The sequence below is a fragment of the Aulostomus chinensis genome, chromosome 12 (assembly GCF_037954235.1).
Source record: "Aulostomus chinensis isolate RoL2024-O1b breed Wild chromosome 12, RoL_Achi_v1.0, whole genome shotgun sequence".
In the NCBI taxonomy this organism is placed as follows: Eukaryota; Metazoa; Chordata; class Actinopteri; order Syngnathiformes; family Aulostomidae; genus Aulostomus; species Aulostomus chinensis.
In genome coordinates, this window is record NC_141331.1 from 5582781 (window position 1) to 5602614 (window position 19834).

Below are 19834 nucleotides of genomic sequence, written 5' to 3' on the forward strand. Positions count from 1 at the left end.
TGTGACAAAGGAAGGGAGCTCTTGAGCCACCAGGCAGTCTTCGTTCCTAATCTCACCACCATGACATTTGGGTCTTGACCGAGAGAGAATGAAATGGGTTTGCTGAGGAGGATGGCTGACATCTCCTTTAGATATAAGTCAGTTCATGCATGAGGGACTGGGAGAAGAACCGCTGCTGCTTTGTGTCAAAAGCACCTCCTTTGCGCCACTTGAGATGGTTCAGGCATCTCGCCAGGATGACACCTGTGCGCCTCCCCAGGGCAGTGTTCCAGGCATGTCCAACTGGGAGGAGGCCCTGGGGGGGGACAGGGGACCAGGCAGAGGAATTGCATCTACACGCTGGCCTGGGAAACACCTCGTGATCCCCCTGTCAGAGCAGGCCGTCGTGGCCAGGGGAGGAGAATTTTGTGGTTCCCTGCCGGAGCTGCTACCAACATGTCCTGGCTGCAGATAAGCAGTTGACATGGGAGAGGTGGACAGGTTGTTTCAATCTGCATCAAATTTTATGTTTTAATGTGTTTATTTGAGAATGGTAGCCATCGGTAGCCATCTAATCAAAATCTCTGCCAAAAAATGTGATGAATTCCTAATGATCCAACTACCAATTTATAAGGCCTGGTTCAGTAGTTTCCTTGTGTCTTACAGACAAGCATCACTTAAGTTCGACATGCGCACCTTTTAAAATGACTCCAAAAATGTTAAAGTCCGCCGTATTTATGGTTTAACCATCAAAAAAGTACATTATTACTTTTTTGCGTACCGTCGTCCTTACAGAAATCACGCCATGTGACATTAAACTTTCAGAAATATGAAAGCGCAGCCATTTCAGTGACCATCAATATTTGATATGTCTACACCAATTTTTTTTTTTTTTTTTGTGTGCTGGTATTTTTAGATCCATTTTATTTTATGTCATATTTCAATGGGTGGTGCCCCACGTGGATCCGAATGTGGTGCAATGATGATAACTTGCTAAGTCCCTTGATCGTTGCTTGGCTTGGCTCCACGGCTGAATCCTACGAGGTAATGGTTGCTGCTATTTTAAACAAACCATGGGGGATGCATCTATTTTGCATTAAACCATTTCATTCTGACAACTCTCCCTGGGCTGCCGCTGCCGCTGCTGACAAATACAAGTTTCAGCAGCTGAATAGTTGCATCCATGTACATACTGAACAAGAAAGCTCCTGTGATATTTCAACCATTGTGCTTTTTAATCATGCAGTAAAGTGGTTGAGAGAAAAATAGGTATCTGTGATACGGTCATCTGGTTCTTTAATTTTAATGCTGCTTTAGTCCCCTCCAAAGGAGAGGAGATGCTGTGAGAATAATGGGTCTGGATGGTACCTTTTTTCTGGCGAGATTCTTTGAAATCAAGCGCTTGTCTAAATTTAACATACTCAGACTTACCTTTGCATGTATAAACAGGCAAACCAGGCAAGAGGCAATTATTTGGAGAAAGCTGCGATGTTACAGGTTGAAGGAGGGATGTTAATTACCTCAGTGGATTCACAAGATGCTTCTTCTCCCCTTTTCTTTTTGTTCAGGCTCTTTATGGGCTCATTAATTATGAAACAATGCACAGGTGATTCATCTGGGAGCAGGAAGTGTTTAAACCTTTCTTCTTCCTTTCACACTTGCACAGCAGTCAGGGGAAGGCTCTTTATCATATGTCAGTGAGCTGCGAACAACTCCACGTTAATGTATGGGAAGCCTTTAATGAAGCTTTGAAAAGACAGCACTCAGCTCATGGGAAGAAAGAAGCGCACACATCAAAGTAGTCACCAATTAGGACTCGAGACCGATGATGCTACATTGCTATCACGGAATATTACAGGTGAACACATGTATTGCACCTGAGGGGAGGATGGTGAGAGGTGCCTTTAGCCGCATGAAACACCGAGACGTAATACTTTTCACGTGCCTTGTGGCAAAGAAAGATTGCAGGATCAGCTGTGAAAGTCAAGTGCCTCCAAAATGACATATAGCCTCATTATGGTTCAAGTAACAAAGCCCTCTAGTGGCCAAGGTAATTATGATGGAGGATTATTATGACAAACTTCCTCTCTGTCGGTACAATTTTAACCAAACCATTTCTTTCCCTGTTGGTGTGTGTGTGTGTGTGTGTGTGTGTGTGTGTGTGTGTGTGTGTTTTTAGCGGTTCTGGAAGGCAGAGACAAATTATCTGAACCTGCCAGTAGCTGCCGATGTGGGCATCAGATACACTGTCGTTTAAAGATGGTTCAACACCAGAGGGGCTGATTTGAGGGCTGATTCAACCCCCCTGACGATCACGAGGGAGGTTCCCATATCGAGGCTGTTCTGGGAAGATTATCACTCCAAATGATCCTGTTCTGTTAGAGGTTTGCTGACATATCTTAGTGTTCTCCTCAATCCAAGTCCTGTCGTGTGAAAGGAATAGCAATGGAATACTGAGCAGAAACCAGCAATAGTCTGGTTATGATCAACATATTTATACATTTCTTTTGAAAGGTCGATGGGAGATTGAAACTCCTTTTTTGTTTGTTTTTTTTTCAAATTAACTCTTACATGGTGAATGTCCACCGTCGTGTTTGTTTATTTCCACACTTTGTCTTCCAGAGAGCAGCAACATGTCCAAGGCCAGCTGAGACGAAAGAACAATCACAGCTTGTCCAGCTGAAGGTAATTTATCCAGACTTCTCTGCTTTTCGCTGATAGAGGGCTCCTCTTCATCATCTGTTCACTTGAAATTCCTTTGAAAATTAGATGGGAACACAACTGGGGGCAAGCAGACTGGGAAGTGTCTCCTGCCGGATGTTGTACGCTTAGTGTGCATAACGTTAGCTTGTAACAGTAGCGCGCACTAGCGCCATTTGAGACCAGCAGCACAACTTTTTAATCATGTCAGCTGCTGCTATTTTACATATAGGACACTTGTGCTTCCAAGAATTTGCTAGATCTGTTTCGTGTTGCTGTTGGGGCTGTAACCTCCGTCATATTACACAAGTTTCTTCCAGTATTGGTCAGTAGGTAGTGATCACTCTTTTTATATCAATATTGCATTTTCTTCTGTGAGGTCTCGACGGACAACTGCTCCTCTGACTAGAAGCATGCTTCCGAAACTATAACAAGCAGAAATCAGGAGCGATATTTGGAGACCCTTTAAAAAAAATAGAGAGAGAGAGAATGCTAACATCTCCATCATCATATAATAGCTAAGTTTAGCACATAGCCTTTTCTCCCTAACAACAAAAACACTCAAGTTTCATTTTTGCTATTGCATCTTTAATTTATTATTTAGTGCGGGATGGATGGATGGATGCATGGATTGGTATTGGAAAAATCTACATCCAGCTGTAAAGTCAAATATCATCAACCACTAATGAATCCATATGTTAGACAAACAAAGCAGACAAAGGAGAAGCAGCTCGGCATCTGCCCCTGTCAGCTGTCGGAGAGCTGAAGCCCAGCCTGGAGACTACCAGGAAGATGATGTGTCTCTGGAGACAAAGACGTCTCTGGAGAAGCATCGGACCGACTTCTCTCACAGAGGTGTGAGGGTCATCTGTGTTTGACACAGCTGAGTGGCTGTGATTCACTACCCCTAAAGCTTTATTTAATCGGCAGTGTGGTGGATCACGTTTGTGCTGTTGTAAACATTGTGGTTCCAGAATGGAGAGCAGTGTATATTTCCTATAGCACAGAACAGAGGGGGGGGTGGTTAAAAAAAAGTCCTGTAGTTGTGAGGTCTTCTGTGTTAACGTCTAACAGGTTGACATCTCCTGTAAAATATTAATTTTATAAATGTGGCTCATAATTTGGCCTTCAAGGGTTGTAATTATTCTCACGGGGGATTCAAAGTTCTACTTTTGTTCCTTTTTGCTTTTGTTTCAGGTTGATTTTCAAATTGAAGTGTTGCCTTCAGTTTTTGATCTCAAAGGAACAAGCCCACTGAGCTGCAATGAGCAGTTTGACAGTGTCTTTCGTTCTTTCCTTTCTTTTTCCTCTGGTGACGTGCAGACGGCCCGACAACACTGATGGTTATGTGTTGGGGTTGTATTGTGCCTGCATTCAAGGTTTTACCTCCATTACAGAGGAACTGTCAAAGATTTGGACGTTGATGCAGGGACATGAAGGGTGAATTGGGCCGATGATGTTTGCAAGCTCCTGATGCAGAACTAAAATTACTCCATCATCAATATTAAAGACAGATTTTTGGCACCTGTGAATCAAACCAATCACTGATGCGGGCCTGAAATGACTAAGCGTTTCGTGAACAATGACAATAATAAGCAACAAAAAAGCAGCACATCTCAACACGTGAACCTGGTTTTGTTACCTATTGGAGACCCCTTCTTGTACGAACCTTATCAGGAACCCTAGTTCTCAGTGGGGCTGAAGACCGGCCCTAATGCAGCAAAACACAATTTATGGGTTCCTTGGGCTTGGGTTAGGCTGGCCACTACCAATGGAAGTCAGTGGAACATCATAATAAGGAGGAACTGTGCACACGTGTGTGTGTGTGGGGGGGGGGGGGGGGTTTCATGACTCCCCATGATGTAGCTGAGAGACAGAGGCGTTATGTTTTCAGGTTGTCTCTCCTTCTGTTCGTCCCATTCTCATTAACACTTAACCGTCTTTAGGGAAAATGAGCTTCAAATTTGCCTCAGATGCCCACTGGGACATCAGGATGAATTAGAACGATTTTAGTAGTCAAAGGTCAAGGTCACTCCCACCTCTCGGAACACCTGGAGGGTATTTTTTCAGGACTCTAGTCTACAAATGTCCACTGGGACCTTGGGATGAATTAAAAATGATTTCAGGGGGTCAGAGGTCCCACTCACCTCATATAATCGCAATGTCTCCAATATAGTATGGAGGCCCAGTGGGATTCAAGGATGAAGTAAAATAATCTCAGTGGTTAAGGTGACAGGCACTTCATGGAGACATACAACCACAGCACAGTACTTCTCTCCTCTGTCATATGTTACGACAAGTCAAGCTTCTGGAAAAATCCCCTGTTGGAAAGTCAAACTCAGACTCCCGGGAAACAGTGGAGACTATTTAGGTTCAATTAAACACAGGAGTTCATAATAACAGTGAGGCAGAATCACAGTGGCACACTGAATACAAGGTGATGTTTCTAGTTTTGCTGTTTCTACTGAAGGCTATATTGTATTATACATAAGTCTATTGGACCCTGACAAACCTATTACTGGAGTTACAGATTGCATCCCTTAGATACTGTTTTGTTTTGGTTTTTTTAACAGCAATTGGATGTAACATGCTTGAGTAGAGGGTGACGGGGGACTCCATCCGTTAGGTCTGTGTGGGGGGAGCAGAGAACCACTGAAGGCTGGCTCAGCCGCCAGCAGCAGGACGAAGGTCGTCACTGTTTCCATTCAGCACAGAAGCTCCGGACAAGCGAAGGCGTAGGGTTCGCTGATGGCTAACGCGTCGTCAGAACTGATAACTGGCACCACAAAGATCGCAATAGACGACAATTACGGTATCTGAATGTTGCGAAAGCGAAGGGTTTGTCCAGTCGAGGGGCCACCGAACTCTGACATTCAGAATACTAAATGTCAGTGTTCCAGATAACTAATGAATGAATAAAAACCCAATTGTCAATCGCCGTTCAATTTCATATTCCGTTGATATTTGTAAATCATGTAAAGGACAAAAGAAGCCAGCCTTGCGAGATTCTCGCTCAGTGATCGCTTCAGAAATGTCATTTTATCCATTTTCAGTGGCCTTCAGGAAAACCCCCCCTTTTCCGCTATCCCTAGACTTTTGCGGCTTTAATATCCATAGCTTAACAAAACATGTTCATTTTCTGTACACACCCCAACCTCGTCATCTTTGATACGGCCGCCTCTGTGTTTTTTATCCCTCTGCTGGAATTGAAGAGGAAAAACACCATCAGACATGTAAAAGCACGGTTGTCCTGGCTTAGAAATGCACAAATGTTGCTCCACATCGCCGTATGTCAAGGAGTCGTACATCAGCGATGTCATTTCTAACGTCGATCTTCCCTTTGGTCCCTTTAATTGTTTTCATATGTGTAGCTGTAAAAAGTTATTTGTATGTTCTTGTACTTTCAATTTCAGCGCCTTGTAACCATGAAAGTAAATACCTTTTTAAAAAGTACAATGACAATTCCTATTGTTTGTTTTTTTTTCTTGTGTTGCAGGGACAATTTCTTTCTTTTTCTTGTTTTTTTTTTTTTTTTTTTACTTGAATACGTATTGATACTCATTCTGGAGAGAGGAATAACTTGAAGCTGGAGCAAAAAAAAAGAATACTCATGTTCGCGTGAAATCACAAAACCATTTAATGTTCCCACCTTTCAGCTGCCGTGTTTACATTTTTATTTTATATTCATTAGTGTCACTGAGGTGTGAGGGGGAAGTCTCATAATATCATCAAAAGGGTTAACATTTCTTCACCTCTGAGAAGAAATCCAGGAGTCTACTGCCCTGGGGAAATTGTGTGGAGCCATTTAGCAATAAAGAGCATGTACATTTTGACGTTCACATAATGTTTTACCAGAAAATAACAAATCCCTGTGTGGAACAGACATCCTCACTCTTTGTCATTGTTACCAAAACACAACACATCCCGAGGACGTCTTTCACTGCTGCCACCTGTACAGACATAAAAGTTTATGTTCCGTATGTGTTGGGTGTGCTGACAAAGTGACTCTTTTAATCCATCCCATTATAATCTGTTCTCCTTCCATTCAGTAATACCGAATAAGTAAACGTGTTCTTGTGCCATATAGAGGGATGTAGGAATGAGCCCTAAATCTCATGTAGCATCCTGGTCTCAAAGTCAGTGGTTCTTTTAATAGGTTTTGATTAAATGCCTGAAATGAGGTCAGCACTATCTTAAAATAGTTCAAGATTAATGTTTTGTTCGACAGCATAAATTGGGGCTTAAAATACCACACTTGTGAATTTTGAGGTATTTGAGTCTCTAAAAATGGTGCTTGCTAAGAAGTGGCTAAACGAGACAGAGGTCGTCAAAGTCATTGAAGTGACACTTAACCCAAAAAGTGTATTTTGCCTCTCAAATAGGTGTCTTGATCCTCACCAAGGCGTTAACCTCCTTCCTGCATTATTACATGATGCCTAAAGAATGCAGAAAGCAAGATAGAATGTATATTTCGCTTGATGCTTGACCGTTATACCTTCTACTGACCCTCAAGTGGATCATCCGGTCTAATCCAAGTCATCTTTAGCCAGCCGCGTTGCTCACCAATCCACAGACACTTTGATTTGAGTCATAAGCAGCACTTGGGGTTCGTTGCTGGTTCACTGTAATATCAAACTCCAAGTGTTTTGTTTTGTTTTTTTTTTTGCTCATCTCAAAAGTGGCTGCAGATTACTGAGCATACACCTGGACAAAGATGACGCTGATTACGCCGGACCCATGCACTTGAGAACGTGTCAATGGACGTTTTTGGACACTTCATGTGTTGTCTTGTTGCTGTACTGTAGCTGTTGATAGCGGTCGCTTGTTGTTAGCCTCAAGCTAAATATATGCGATTGGCTGTGTCTAGCTATGTATGTGGGTCTGCTTTCCCCTCTTCCAGGTGTCAACGGGATCTTTTAATGGCACTGGACCCTATTTCTACCACTCAATTGGCTCAGCCTGAGAGAGGAGAGAAAATGGAAAGGGGGAAGGTGTTTTTCTATAGTCAAACCAGCTGTCCTCTTTTTCCTCTGATTATCTGTCTGCCATGCAGCCACTCTGTGACTAAGCACTATGTTGTCAACCATCCTCCTGAAACTTTAATGCCAACTCCTGTGTCTGAAAAATTCCTGTACACTTCACCACATGCTATTTACTCATCGAATATGATTTTTGATCCACCACCATCGTTTAGAATCCAGTTAATGCTATATGAAGGGTGAACCTAGAGAAACAGCTGGGGCGAGGACAGGAAAATCCAGACACTGTCAACTTTTTCTCCAGCTATCCATCAATCGCGGTAGGCTATCAGGCAATGCGGCACGCCACAAACAGACTGTCAGCCTCTATAAATGCTATCAAAACAATTCATGCATGATAAACAACAGAAACCGCAGAGAGCGGGAAGACAGAAGGAGAACAACCAGGGACGGTCCACACGGCCAAGCTGGATGTGACGAGTGCCAGTAGTCAGATAGAGATGTGGGCTATGAATGTGTATGCGCGAGCTGGTGAATTATTAGGATCACGTGCAAATATCTCAATAGGTCGCTGCTGACTGCCTTTCAAGCTTTGTCTGAATTTACGGGAACAGATGGTGCTTGTCTGTAGATGCATCTGGCTGATAGCAACCCAGCAATCTGACTGCATATATTCTAGTTTTCGTTGCAAAACAAAAAAAAAAAAACAATCTAGGAACAGAACACTCTGTTTGAGCTGAACCTCATTCACTTACAAAAAAGGTCAAAGCACTTTTGACATGCGAAAAACATTCAGTATTTAACTGATTGTTGAGTAGGCTACAGTAAAGGTGGCGTTACATCCCAACTCTATTGATGACACTCGAGTAACAGCATCAGATTTACACTCTCTCAAATTAGATTCTTTTCATTTAAACAGCAAAGTTTGCTGAAAGGTACAAATATTTCAGGGGATATTTTTTATACAAAGGACTAAAAAAAAAGAAGTTAATTTTAGGAGTTAATTTAACAGCACTTCAAGTCTACACTGTTTGACATCTAGGACGCGTTTCCACGGGCTCACTTCGGCTCGGGGCGGGTGGGCTCGGGTTGGTACGGTTCAGTATGGGTGCGTTTCCACTGGCACTGGGTACCACGTCAGCGTGGGTGAACTCACTGGCGTAACTTGTGTGCCACACAACAACAACAATGGACGACATGGAGGCAGCGTGATGCCTGTTGCTCGGTCTGTGGTTTTTGCTTCAACTAAAAGTGAGGTTTGCAGATGTGCCCATAATCAGATGAGTGCATCACCTCAGGGGGCAGCATGGCTTGGTGGTGGAGTGGACGTCTAGCAGCCGAAGGGTCGCTGGTTCGATCCTCACTTCCCTCCGATCCAGAAAAGCGATCCTGAGGTCCCCCAGACCGGTCACTCTCTTGTAGCTGTTGTTTGAGATCCTGTCCATGAATATCTCCAACAGAATCGCTGGTCAAGCCCAAAATCCACTGGGAACCTTTTTGATAAGCTGCGAGAATACAGACAGTAAATAATATGGAGACGGTGCATAGCAATGGCCTCGGTGCTCCATATTCCCACAGCACCACTTCTACACACAGGACAGCCCAAGAGACACAGGTGTGTTCCCTCTGCACACCCAAAAAACACCTTCAGACAGGATGGCCACACTCCTACAATCCCTCCAGAGCCCCTGTGAGGGGAAAGGGTTGGTCCACTGTTCCTGAATAGTTGATATTTGATGATATTTAGGTTTTTTTGCTGCCTTGAAGGAAACCAGGCAGATGGATACCACATGACCAGAGAATGACCTTTTTGAATGTGCGAGTATGTGAACCAGATCAAAGATGTCAACCAGTACATAGAAGATCTAATGGACATGAATATTGAAAACACCAAGTATCACATTTATACCTACGTAGTCACAAGAGCTCTGGTGTTACTGACAGCAAATTCACCACAACTGAATGTTTCCTCTTAATAAAACAGCTCTGGTGATTACACATCATTTGACATGCAGAGGAGACGGGCTTGTGCTCCACCTCAACCTGAGGATCTCCGCATATTAATAAGAAGTTAAGGCCGCCTTCGGTAAGCCTGGTTTAGCTAAACAGAAAAGCTAATAATTCTGTGATAAAGAGGACAGAAACACACCGGGATGGTGGGAAGTCTTTGTCCGTGGATCTATGGAGGTCGTCTGTGGAAGTGTTTGGATCCATGTCAGTCAGAACAGTTTTTCCTGCCATGAATTAAGTTCTCTGATCAGACGTCCAACAGACTGGAGCTCTGTCTTTTATATGGAAAAGCTTGTTTATTGAGGTCATGGTTAGTGACAGTTGATCATATGTGGAGTTGGGGCCCCAGCCAAATGGAGCAGCTGAGATCTGGGACATGTTGTCACCAGTGAAACCAAAATCCAAAGTTGATGAGTACAATCTTAGATTATTTGGAGAGTTAAAAGTTTTGAGATTGCATTGTAAATTATGGCTTAAAACAGGATTATAAAATCCGAAGGTTCCCTGACAGGAAGGGTTAGTTCGTGCTCTGTGGCGTGTTGTTTGTGGTGGAGGTGATAAGACTAATCTTTCTTTCTTTTTGGTTCAAGGAATTTTATTATGAGCTGTAAATTCTCAGGACCCACCCCACAGGTCTGAGTGTAAAGGACCTTGGGATTGTGTAGTTTTTTTTGTTTTGTTTTCATATTCAGAAGAACATCTTTGGACACATCAGGGAATAAAATGTGCTGATGGAAATGAGAAGGTTAAAGACGAAATAATTCCGTTTAGTTGCCTCAGCGTTGTTCATGCAGGCTCAGGGTCAACTGTCATTTCTCAGTGAAATACTTCAGTATAATGCTGCCATTGTTAATGTTACTTGTGACACCTTCTCTTGCATTGACAATAGAAAATGTCTCTGAGAAGGACCTGTGAGGAGACTTTAGATAGCCAGCCAGTGGATTCAGGCAATCTCGCCTACAGAAGTCAAGGAACACACCAGTCTCCCCAGACACCCTTCTCAGTGCATGCACTAGGGAGCTGAGACCTACAAAGACAAAATGAATGCTAGTTAGCTTAGCATAATGAATAGAAATGGGTTGGAAGTGCTAGCCACAGACATGAAGTCATGGGTAAGACTGAATCTGAGACTTGTTCCATGCTTTGGCGATGGAACTCATTCCTTAGGAATGGTCATAATACTGAGGATGGCGTCACAATCAACCAATCGTGTCTGAATAGAGCTGCGCTCATGCATACATTGATGCATAGATGGATGCAGTGACGTCAGCAGGTGTCCTCACGTTTTTGCTGCTGCTCAGTGCGCACCAGTACGGCAGGCGAGAGAGAGAAACCTGGAACAACGGCGTTACGGATGAGGCTGCCCCAGTGGACACGGCCTCCAGCTCAAAGGGTGACGACGACTAGACAGCTTCTAGGACTTTGTTAGCGGAGACATTGGTGGTGAATAAAAACAGCTCCCACCAAGTTTCTAAATTAATGCGCCTGATGAAAGAGAGGTTAATTTTCTTACTGCTGTGAGCTCCCTGCCTTTCACCTTCTCCCTTGTCCCTGTCTATTTGATTTTTTTCTTTATTACTTATTTAGGTCTGATAAGTCTGCACACACACACACACACACACACACACACACACACACGAGACACCGTGGTGTTAGATGGCAAATTACAGAACTGATCCGCAGCTCAGTAGGTAATTATCAATGTAAACCACAGTGCATATCAATGAGCTCAGGCAAAGAGAGGGAAAAAAAAAAAATCAAATCAGTCCTCATGGCACATTTCTAATATTCATCATTGCAGGGCTGTTTTGTCAGCCTCGTCATGTCAGTACCTGAGAGCTCCGAGGAGGAATTTTCAGCTCACTACTGAATTTGATTTCCCTCGTTAATCAGAGGAAACCAATTTCTGACCCTTCATATAGGCGTGATAAAAACTTGCAGTATAATGGATTATTTCCTCCACAAGTCACTTTTCTTAGCTTTCTCTCTCTCTCTTACCATTCAGAGCTGAATAAATATTCCCCAGCGTTACAGGTTCAACAGTCTCAGAACCAGACGGGCTACCGCCATCATCGGACTGCTGCTCCGTCCAGCAATGAGGGAGCTAGCGGGGGCTCAGAGAGCGAGTTCCTCCACCAAGGAGAACTTTCAGCCCCCGGCTTACGTTCTAATGACAGCTGCAAGCAGTGATTAGCGGGCCCTCACACCCCACAGTGTGTGACTGTGTTCTGGAGCGAGAGGGAGGTGAAACCTGGCGATATTTAGGCTTTGCATGAAGGAGCGAACTAATGTGCACACTGTTCTGCAAGTATTAGTTCCTGTGTCCACTAGGTGATGCTAGGGAGTACACGCTTGCTATGTTGTGCTGTCGTACATGATGGGAAGACAATCCACTTTTGTCATGAATTTAATGTTGTTGCATCAGGTTTACTTCCTGTAAGCACTTGGTGGTACCATGACTTGGCTTATTTTTATGACATTGGCTTAGTTTTGTTTTTTTAGATTTAAATTCACAGCCGTCTTTCAGTTGAGACTCTCATTGAACACATGAATTTAGGAAATGATCTACGACAATTAAATGAAAAGCGGTTTCAAATTTAAAAAGTCTTCAGTGTCCAGTCAGATAATTACATATTAAGATGCTGCTGAGGAGGTCTGAGTCTGTGTGTGTGTCTGTGTGTGCGTGCGTGTGCCTTTGTTGGCCTGTTGCTTGTAAAGAGAAGCATTATGAGGGGAATCTGTCAGGATGAGTTAGAGACAGAATGGATGGCCACTGAGAAAGAAAGCAGGAGACGTGACCCTGAACGATGAGTCTGACATACAGACTACATTTGAACCCACTCTGATGTTATGAGGCTTTTTTTTTTCTATTGCATTGTAGCCATTTTGCAGCAGCTCATATTTTATTAATGCCTGGCAATTACAGTGGATCTAATCAAAAACTGTCATATGCCAGTGGTTAATGGGCTCCGTGTGGAAGCAGCCCAGGTGAAAGGCGCTCCGAAAGGTCAGCTGACAACTGCAGACCCCCCCCCCCTTCAGCTCTACCTTCAACCACCTCTTAAATCGCAATCAAGGACAGGAAGCATGGCCATTTATGAGCCGGGTATCCAGCGGCTGTCTCTTTCATCTCGCCCACCACCACCACGCGATTTCTGACCCTTATTTTCCGAACCCCCCTCCTCTTCTTCTGTAGTAACCCTTTCTGAGGACCCCTGGAGGTACAAGGGTTGGAACCGTTCTATTGAACTTTTCCAGCTCACACACATCCCCGACTCTTCCCCGCTGCTCCTCATCACCCTCCTTCTCCTCCTCCTTGAAACCATGATGATCTCTCTCCGTCTCCCGGCATAGCTTCTCCTACTGTTTTCTCTCTTTTACTGCCAATCAGTGGAGTATTTTTTCACAGATCTCCTTGTGACAGCGTCGACTGACAGCCAGCAGGAGTGCGTGGTTGCGTGCATGCGCGTACATGCGCGTGCATATGAACAACAAAGCCTCGCGTTAAGCTGAGTGTGGCTCTGGGGTCTTCCCCCCTGGCGGAGCCAAGATTGAGTTCATTATTCAGTAGGAGTGGGGTCCAGCTGTGAAAGAGGAGAAATGGCGAGCTGCTCTGACTCTGGCATGGTTCCTCCAACCTTGTGGTCCCCCTGGGAACCAGACTTAGTCTAGAGAAGACTCAGTTAAGGAGAGACTTAACCGCCACCACACGCATGTAGGAAGGCAGCATTTTTTGGCCATTAAAACACAGACGGGTGCAGGCTTTTATCATTTACATCAGTGTTTGTGTGTGTGTGTGTGTTTTAACCTTGTCCTCTGTGGTTGTCTTTTTATTCTTTCAGTGTGATACGCAGTGTCCCTGATGTGACTATGATGTACATCGTGCAGCACCAGGATTCTGAGGTGTCCCTAGATGGCAGTAGTAAGTTGAACATCAGAAGAATGTGCCTTTGAGTGTGTGTGTGTGTGTGTGTGTGTGAGCATATTGTTTGTTTGCCAATGAGGTAGATAAAGTCTGTTGATAATATTTCAGAAAACTTAAAAAAAAATCAATATTAGAAGGAAAAGCTTTTTTTTTTTATTTATCACTAGAATAGTTGCTGTTCTAAACTTCCAGAAAATAGTATCCCCTTCATTCACCGCTCAATAAAGGAAGTCTTTTTTTTTCTTCTTCGTTGTTACACAAAGGCAATTAATTTGAAATGGCTTTGTTGAAATTGCTCCTGACAGTTTTACCACAGGCCCAGGAGATGATATTACAGATATTTGACAGAAGGGACCGAAATGTTCATCTCCTCTAAGATGTGCATGATACTGCATTGCAGAACGATCTACTTTTGTGCAATAACGTGTGCTTGTTGCTGCTGACGCTGGCTGTTGACGGTACACGCGTCAAACACAGCAGTCAGACACTTGCTGCCGCCCCTCCAGTTGACGGGATGTCTGTCTGCTTTATTTCTGTCTGTTCGCATGCTTCTTCCTTGACCTGATACGACGTCCACGTCATTTTAGATGTTGCCTATTGATTCTTAACAACTGTTCAATACTCAACAGGGCGAAGGCTACTCATTGCATAGCAGCCAATGATTGAGCTCCTTTGTTTCCGTCTGCTACAGAGCAGAAGTGGGCGTATCTCATTGATTACTTGGTAACTCGCAAGTAGGCTCATTTGTCTTGACAAGTACAACCCTGGATAACTTAACTACAAATATCCCCCCCAAATCACGGATCCTAGAAAAATCTCCAAAAATAAAAGCATCACCATTTTTTCAAAACTTGCCTTTAAGAGTCTTATTCTGAAAACCTGTAACCAGGAGTTAAGCCCTGCTGTTGCCATGTTAGCTTGCGGTTAGTCGCAAGCTAACAAGGCGCCCTCTCTTATCCCACCCATTACTCACCCGTTCCTGTTTATACTGATGTGACATGATGTCCCAACACTCAAACCATTACATGGAATATCCTGCTCTCCCCATTGAATATTTCATTCGTCTTTGCTCACACGGCGCTTCATTTTAGAGCTTGTGCTAAGCTAACAGGACTGATAAATTCCCACCTTGTTGATTATTCCAGTTTGAGTCACTCCTGGTTACAGTTATACAGTGTTTATGTCTTCTTTTTTAAGGAGAGTGACTCACCAGTAAATGCTGACTAGAAAAATATCATCGTCTCGCTAACTTATGTTTGATATTTGAGTCTGTATAATAAAATTCATATTTTATTATGCATTGGTGTTGCAACATTTTGCTGGTTGTGGATAACTCATTCTTCATGGTAACTGTGATTATTTTGACTGACAGCATACCTCTGCTACATGGCTGTTCCTTGCCGCCACCTGTTTTAAAATGAGTTCTAAATATATTTGTGTCCACAAGGACTCAGTTCTCCCTCGAGTAAATCGCTTGACGTGATTGCTGCCCGTCCTGTCACAGTGGTGGGGAAATAAGATTTAGCTAATCAAATTTTTCATGGAAATGTTTCTGGGAGATATTCGCAACAATCTTGTAGCCTTTTCCGGGCATGTTTCAAGACATTTTAGGTCTCGTTGAGTTGATGGTGACATCTGTAGTGCATTGACCTGAACAGAGAGTTGAAGCCCGATTGATATTTGGTCCAAGTGGAGCAGTATTGCAGTCACAAGTCAGCCAGTGCAATAACATAACCAAAAACCCCTGCAGGTATCATTTGAAACAGTTCTGCTCACATGTTGCAGAAAGGAATTATTTTTTGGAAAATATAATAAAACATAGGGGTTTTAGCTAACAGTACAACACAAATGTCTTTTTGTGTGTGTGTGTGTTTTCATGTTATTTTTAATTTGTACATTGTAGTTGAGAAATCCACATTTCAGAAATGAAGTAGACCCATGGTACTATTTGTTTACCACATTGTGAAAGCGTACACAGTAATTGGAACATGGCTTTTCACCCAAACTGTTCAGCACTCGTGCGAAAAAGAAACAAAAACATTTCTAGTTCTCCTGAAGCCCCACGGTCTGGGTCAAGACCCTGACGCCGCTGTTTCTCAATGAAACAATGCACTCTTCCTTCACATCGCCTCGACAGCGTCGAACAAAGGTGCCATGCTCATTCCTCTACTCAAAAGATGCAAGTCATTTTCAGCATGATGAGTGAGCGGTGATTCATGCAGCAAATAGCCTGTCATCCCACTGCTTGATTAACAAGCAGCGAGACCCTGGGGAGCACCGGCGGATCCTTATCTCAGAACGGCCCTGGCAGAGGACTGTGCTCGCCCTTCCATCTCCACCAGACGGAACCAATCTCCAGTCTGTGCATTTCCTTCTTTTCCGACTAATAACTGTCAAAAGAAACTAATTGCATTGACGGACCAGATTTGCCAGCCAGTCTTGACTTTCAGGGGAGTCTTGTCCTAACCCAGCTGGGAAGAATGCTGAGGCTGTGAGCTACGGCAGAAACTGCAGCAGTGCCGTTATTAGCCGGATAACGAGTCTGCCATGATGACAGGGTCAAGCAGGGTGAATCGCTGCAGCTACTTTTTGAGAAAAGCGTTCTCCTCAAAAGCAAAGGTATTGTGTTAACGTTGAACGGCAGAGTCATTATTCATGTCAGTCAGTGTGAGGAGTTCCAAGGGCACTGTGCTGGAAAACAACCCAGAGTGCATCACTTCACACAGATGCACGGCCCTCAGGTCATGCAGCGCGTGCACCGTGTGAGTGTTGGGCTCCATGTCATTATGTACTCGTGACAGACGTACAGGCTCCATCCAGCTCTGTATGTCAGGACCTGCAGCACCGGTGAGTGACATGCAATGCATGAGTAGCCTATTAGGCTGACCTAGCCGCTGCCATTCAGCCGCACGCCTGCCACTAGCCTGTGACTCACGCTGACACGTCCACGTTTAAGTCGAGCCAGCTTTCCTCCAGCAGCACTCATATTTAGCAGAATCTTGTGACAGCACAGAAGAATGACTTGCTCATTAGATTTAAGGTGAAAAAACAAGCTATAGATAAGAACATGATATTCACAGCTAGATGTGTACCTGGACGTGACTCATTCAGAACCTAAGTAGAACGCCGCATCACGGTCAGACAGGGAAAAAAAATGGAGCAAGTTCAATCAAAATGTTGCACTTTTGATTGTGATGGGAAAACAATCTGCTCTCAAAATTCAAGAAAAAAAATGAAATCCTTGTGAAATTATTCATGTTTTTTTTTCTTTTTCTTTTTTGTGGTTGCTGATGGGATCAAGCAGAAAACGGTGCAATCCAGGCAGTGAGGGGGCTCGATGTGAAACGTCCTTGAAGAATTGGACTTCCCCAGTGTTTGTGACAACTCGCTAATAAAACATGACAGATTGTTCCACTTGAAAGTTAGTCGTGTTGCCATCTCATCTAAGATACATTTCTTTGTCATCTTAAACAATGTTTTGCTCAATGGATTTAGAAAAGCAATGACAGGACACGGCTGCTTATTTAATGAGTGGTTGTAACCGCAAGTTCATCTGCGAATAATGAAAGTGCATCACGTTATCGTCTGCGTTTTGTCTCGTTTAAAGGGGACGTGCTGCACGAATTGAGCTCGCGGTGATGTGCCACCCAGGGCCTCGAGCAACATACCTGCTATCTGGTCCAGAGAAGAGTATCAGAGACATTACTTTGTTAGCATTTCTCATAAAGTATCAATATTAGATCGGTTGACGCTGACATTCAGTCCTCCTCTCTGGAAGTACAACGCCTAATGCAGAGTAGAGGCACACTAAGATCTCTGAGGAGGCTGCAGGGACATGGAATGTGTACCGGCATGAAAATCTACCATGTAATAAGACCATGTGACTTTGTGACCAGTTTCTCTACATGTACCTGTCACAAGTAGACATGTTTTCTTCAGGATAAACCAAACCAGTGTGGAATAATGGGTACTACTGAACCTGGGCCGGGAAAACGAGTGCAGTCAGTGTTCATAGTAATCAGCTGGAGCAGCTATGTTCAGCTCGCTTGCTGCAGTTGACAGATTGCTATTTTTTTTTTTCCTGCTGATCTTTTTTTTTTTTTTCCACTCACTTGTTGTGAAACAACACGGCCCCCCGGGAATTGAGCTCCACGGACCCGGCTCTGAGCTGTGGGGTGAGCAGAACAAACGGACCTGCTCCGCCTCACTGGTGTTCATGATATCAACCAGAAGCATATGGGAGGGGGAAGTGAGAGAAGGATCCAGATCCAGGGTCATGCTGCTATCGCGTTAATAACACGTACCGACAATAGGCTGGAACAGTCTTTGTGATCCACCGCCGTCTTCAAAAGTGAGTCACTTGTTCCTTGTAGTAATATCTTGAATAACTGTCCACCAGATTTAATCAAACCCTGTACTTCAGGTTTTTTTGTTTGTCGATATTCTACTGACAAACAAATACGCAGACACATTCATGAACATGGAATAGAATCATAAAGGTTCAGTTTGTAAAAGGAGTGGATAGTTGTATCTTTTTCAGTATTTTTTCAGCTGTGTGATTCATACTTGTACCTTTCTTTGCTGTGGAGTTACCTGAACAGTAAGCAGAAAGCACAAGAGCTGCTTCCTCTTCATATTCTTGCTCTTGTTACCTTTGAAAACAGCATTGAGTACTAAGCTAGACGCTCTTATCTCTGATTAAATAAGGATTCAGAATGTTGCCCGGAGTTTCAATGATTTCCAGCGTATGTGATCTTCACTTTCAGAGCATCTTGCGGCGCAACCTCCAGGTCAGAGTCATGATCGTGGCACGTGTTGTTCTGTGAGCACCTTTCAAGACTCACTTGTTTACGTTGATATAGAAGTGGAGTACATTCTTGATTTTAGAAACGGCACTCAATGACAGTCTCATGTCAAGATGCGTTTAGTGGCTGCAGATCAGCCACTAAACAGACAAACTGCTGTTTCCAGGCTTATGAATGAACTTTAAAACCTGAAACGGCCCTTCAAATGGTACTTGAGATGCCCGACTTCATTTGATGCTGCTAAACCCGATGAGTCAATTTCTAATTAAAACATTGTTTGCTTTTTTTTAAAATGTAATTTAAAAAATATATACTTTCAAAAGTGAATATTTCATGTCATTGGGAGTACTTTGCAAACTGAAAGTATCACTTAAAAAGTACCTCCACAATGTGAAGTATGCTTGTGTTCTACGTAGGGATGAGCCGGATGCTTGGATGAATGAGCTTCTGGTAACGAGATGCTGCAATGTGTCATCATTCGTGCTCTGGTGTCCTTTTTTGGAGGAGGGGAAGTTATCCTTGGGTGTCTGTGTGCCACAAAGGTGTGATAGGCAACCGGCTAGTCAGTCAAACACAACCACACCTCCACCCCAAATACACGCACATGCAGCTGGGAAGCGCCGCTCGCTATGGCCGCCCCCGCTGTCACACAGGAGATCGGCGTGTTTCCTCACTGAGTGAAGACCCGAGTTCGCTGTGAACAGAATTGACTTGTGTCACTGCTGTTTGTTCACTGTAGATGATTTATTCCTCCGTCAACCCGCATCTGTTTGGAAAGAACCAAATAAGCAGAGAGCTGCAGGTCATCAGACCCGGTGCTTCGACACGGCTGGATGAAGTTCTGCTCTTGCTTTCTTTTCTTTTTTTCTACATCAGATCGTGTGTGCGGTTGCAGATTGATGGACAAACAGGACCGTGAGTGTGATACTGGGGGTGTCCGACAGCGACACTGAACCAGTCAGCTGATCTACATTACCAGTCAGCCAGCAGCAAGTCAGTGGCAGTAGAAGCTCAGTCGGTAGGAAGTTCATGTCGTCTTCTGATCAATAACATCTGAAGGTTAATCTGAGGATTTTAGAAATAATTTTCAAATAAATACGTTTAATCATGAATACTGTACACCAGGTCAATCCCTATTGATTTGTTGAGACCACTTCAACAAATGACACAGGCTTCCCTATTAAGTGGCCCCCACTTTTGGTTCAAGTCTGTTTCACTTCCGGGTTAAGCCCCGCCCCCTCTGAGTATGGCTGCAGATCATTTTGGTGGTTATACAGCTGACGGGGCACTCACTCATCCCTAGTTCCTCACACACTCTACAATATTCAAGACTCTTTGATCACGTCCAGAGAAGATTGTCCTGTGGCCCCTGGTGACCTTCTCAACCAGAAAAACCCAGGCCACTGATGGATACCAGTATTTTCCCAACGGCTAAC

The 19834-nt window shown here is 43.8% G+C and overlaps 1 long non-coding RNA gene across 5 annotated transcripts in view; it reads left to right on the forward strand.

Moving 5' to 3' along the window:
• LOC147251824 (uncharacterized) overlaps positions 1-17297 on the forward strand; it is a 90338-nt gene extending 73041 nt beyond the window's left edge. Inside the window, exons 3-6 of one of the 5 annotated variants that reach the window (XR_015118691.1) lie at positions 2159-2363; positions 2602-2664; positions 13511-13590; positions 16895-17297. This is a non-coding gene — a long non-coding RNA (uncharacterized LOC147251824). Of the gene's footprint in view, positions 1-2158; positions 2364-2601; positions 2665-3876; positions 4437-5252; positions 6368-13510; positions 13591-16894 lie in introns of those variants that run through there. The other 4 variants (XR_015118693.1, XR_015118692.1, XR_015118694.1 and 1 more) reach the window with 4 other exon arrangements.
• Positions 17298-19834: the final 2537 nt, after the last annotated feature.